We start from the raw sequence: 4,402 nt of genomic DNA, 5'->3' as shown, positions 1-4,402 counted from the left end.
TATGTTATTAAACTGAATAAACCGTGGTTTAAGTATCCACTTAAATGTTGGATGTAACATAATAATAGTAGTCTCTGTATCGTATTTAAAATTAAACGTTTGACTCGTATGTACGTAAAATGTACATGACAATCTCTATACATTAGTATAATACATAATTTATAGAGTAGATGTAATGACTATTTGTACCATTTGGTCAGTTTTCTTTTTACATTGTTGCTGTCGAGCAATGTTACAAGCAGATTCACTGTAGAAACTACATAATGATAATGATGAATGAGCCCCCTCCACAGTAAACTTTGATGCAAAAAATGAGCTAAAATATATTAATGATAGTCAAGGTCCCCTTTAATGACACACAGGAAAGGACTTCTATATATAATCAGAGTGGGCTCTGACTATCATCAGAAGTACCTCTAATTATCGTCAGTAGGGTCCCTATACACCTATTAGAAGTACCTCTAATTATCGTCAGTAGGGTCCCTATACACCTATTAGAAGTACCTCTAATTATCGTCAGTAGGGTCCCTATACACCTATTAGAAGTACCTCTAATTATCGTCAGTAGGGTTCCTATACACCGAGTGGCAGAATCCATGCACTCTCCTTTAAAATATAAATATAATGATAAATGTTTCACAAGCATAAAAATGAATAATACTAGTGCTTTTGTCACGATGAGACACATGAGGCACATGCTTTTTAGTTTTTGTCAAGGAGCCCCTTCGTGTTCCGTACTATTAAATCTAGAAAGGGGCTCTTTGATAGTAAATCGACAACAGGGACTCCAGATAGTGGATCAAGAAGAGGGCCTCAGATAGTAAACCAAGAAGAGGGACCATTTGATAGTAAATCAAGCTTCGTCGTTTTTTGGCAAGGGTCCTCTTCATGTCCCATGATATTAAATCTACAAAGGTGCTCCTTGATTGTAAATATACATGAAGAGCTCTTGATACTAAATGAAATAGGTGTCCTTAATAATAAATAGACAAGAGAGGCCTTCCCCTTGATAGTAAATGAACAAAAGGATCTTCTGATAGATATCCTAGAAAATATTTACCGATATTAATGTTTTACATAATTATTTAATATTCGTGTATTATGGACCATTCACACGAAATCGATACAATCTGCTGGTTTCTGTATCTCTACAGTATAAACATTGTATACAATTACATCGATTTTTCTGTCCGTGCGAACTTTGCTTTACTACCCACTTGTCTTTCTGTAGCAATTAATTATTTGTGAATGTCAGTTGGTATCATTTTTACTTTTAATGATATTTAATTGTTTTGTGCCGAACATGAGTTTTCGAATTGGATCGCGCCACTTTAAACAGCATTCTAGTGGACAACATTATGAATATAATCTCAATTTTTTTATCATCATTTTCGCCTTATATTTTTTTCTTTTCTAATTACCTTAATACGCTTACTTTTTCTCTCTATACTGAAATTATGGTGCCCTAGCGTTAGAGTAAATATTAGGTCGTCAAGATATTTATGTCGCGTTTTGGAACACTTTCATTAACCACCCGCCAAAGAAAACGTACATCACGTATGATAGTTAAACGAATATCTGTGTTGTGCAAACGGCAGGGGTCGATGCCAGAATGTTAACGTTATAAGCTTTCAAGCTTAACGCTAAACCAAAGGAAGGTGCGAGAAAGAATAGCAAATGCTATATAATACAAACTCTATAGACAGTTTTAAACAGTAAACATTTTTTTAAATTCATGTTTTGTCAACGTAATTCTTAAAAAGTGAAAATATTCCAAATGATAAGTTAGTAATCCCCAAGTCCGTCAACTAAGGTTGATACAAAGAAAATAAAACGCAAACAAATAATAATCACTACACTCGTACATATCTTATCCACTTCGATTCAGATTTAAAATATCATCAATACATAAAAGTACACACTTGATAATCCTTATAACCTTTCAAAGTTGCATTAACCACAATGAACACATATATACAGTTTAGGGACCATAACTATATATATGTTTATATATATGTAAGTATTAATTAGAGACTGAACTTATGTTTATTTACAATTACGATATATATATGTGTGTGTGTATGCATTCACACATATTTAAACATCTCCACAGCAAATAAAACCAAAATAATGTGCATGATTTATTAAATATTTTAAACGAATATTTTCAAGAAAATTGTCGGTTTCAGTTGGTTTAAAATATGTATAAAACAAAACTTATTGCACAAATATTAGGTCCACTGATTCAATTATGTTTTTGCTTCACATTATTTTTCAATAATATTGTCGGATTTGAAAGCTATAAAATGTAACCAAATTGTAACTTTGTGAAATGTGAAATAAAAAAGACTGAAAAATAAAATCTGGTGTAGAAATAATGTCAAAAATTTCTCGCCTCGTGCATAAGACGTCATATTGTATTTCTGAAATAGCCATGCTGGTTTTCAAATTCCTTTTTATTATTTCTGTCCTGTTCATTTTCACCTGCATCTAGTTCCCATTGTCATCTAATTTGAATATGTAATTATACCGCTGGAAAACAATAATGGTATAGACAACAGCATAGCTGTACGATATTCTTTAATAACTTAGAAATCGATATTGTCTACGTAAGTAAAAACGAAACTTGTGAGCATGCTTGAGAAGTTATTTAAATATCTTTATATAATGCAAAAATGAAATTGGGAGTAGAGAAGTACGGACGACGTCACCACGTGTGTAAGGGAGGGGTGGGCGTAGATAGTATTATTCATTGCAAAGAAAAATATTTTTGGGGAATGGATTTTTCATCCCTAAGGGGACTATCTCAGACAGCAGTGTTTATGTATTAAGGTTTTGTGTGTGAATTTCTTTATTTGTTTATAGAGTGCCTTACAGTCACCCTGTTGAGTTTGAATATTTGTTAATTAGTTTATAGACACTTAAAGTGCCGTACAGTCACGCTTTTGAGTTTTAATACTTGTTCATTTGTTTATAGAGACTTAGAGTGCCGTACAATCACCCTGTTGAATTTTAATACTTGTTCTCGAGACCCAGGTTTTGAAACGATCGCTAGATCTGGTGTCTGTTACTAGATAAGTCGATCAGTTTGTTATTTTTAATCAGATTATTCGGTTCAAAGTGTCTTTTGCACTAGAGGTGTTTAGTGGAATAGATTTAACCAACTTAGGTTTAATCTCACAGTCATTGAAACGCCACGCATGGCCATCAGATTCGCCAGAACTCTTCGTACCCAACATCTTATGTGAATATTCGAGGCAGGTCACTTAACTGTTTAAATACACAGCACCGTATTTATGTTCTACAAACTTTGTGCATTTAAAATACAAAATACCACACCCAAAAGGTGTTTAATACGCGAAGCACGAGTTTTCATCTAGTATATTCTTAAAAAACACACACACACAATATTTTAACCTGATATATACGATTTTGGTTTCATTAGTTTGTTCTTAAGTACAAGTCTGGGTAATGGGCTATCTTTACTCTGCCCACCACGGCTATCGAAACCCACTTTTTATTGTCATAAGCCTGCAGCCTTACCGCTGAACCATTGGTAGGCAACATATACGATATATATTTTAATAAAACGATTAAGATTTCAAATTTAGCAGTTTACCCACACTTAGAGCAAACAGCAAAATTTAAACATCTCAAATACACATACACACATTTAATTCGGGGCTAACAAATAGTATTGCACATATGTGTAATCAATCGCAAGTCAACAAATAGTGCTACAAAGTTAAATGGCAAATCCATTGTTAAAAGTAATTCTATAAATGCACGCTCTACTGTCACTGAGCTGGGCGACTCTAAAATATATATATATCAACTTTTTTAACTTTAAGCATCACCTTCAACAGTTATTTAGTCAAAACAAACGTGCATACGAAAGTGGACCTGATTAGGTGTATAAGAAACAAAAGAAGTTAATTCCAGTAAACCCCAGAACCATTCTTTATGAGAAACCAAAGTCTCACATTAGCAAGGAATGTATTTTCGTATTGGAAACGACCTTGGAAATTGTCAATTACATTTTAGGTTAATATGATCATGACTTTTAGAGTCTTTTATGGGATTAAATACATTATCAAGTAGCAGTCGTCGACGTGTATGTGCTGTAACGAATTTATTATAATATATTTATTTTAATATCAACGTTGTTTAGAATAAGTTAATATTTAAAAACATGCATACCTTATAGTGTTAGATATGTATTGCGAAACTCCCGCAGATTCTCAACAATATATGTGTTTACGTAAACGCTTAAATTTGTATTGTTACGTAAAACTGAAATTTTTAGAAGGCCTCTCCAAATGCCTATAAATATAAACAACGCGACGCGCCAAAGAGAGTATCTATTATTAGTTTGCTATAGTCAGTGTGTTATAAACTTTGG

The sequence above is a fragment of the Limulus polyphemus genome, unplaced genomic scaffold, assembly GCF_000517525.1.
Source record: "Limulus polyphemus unplaced genomic scaffold, Limulus_polyphemus-2.1.2 Scaffold3809, whole genome shotgun sequence".
NCBI lineage: Eukaryota > Metazoa > Arthropoda > Merostomata > Xiphosura > Limulidae > Limulus > Limulus polyphemus.
Note: the sequence above shows the minus strand (reverse complement) of the source record.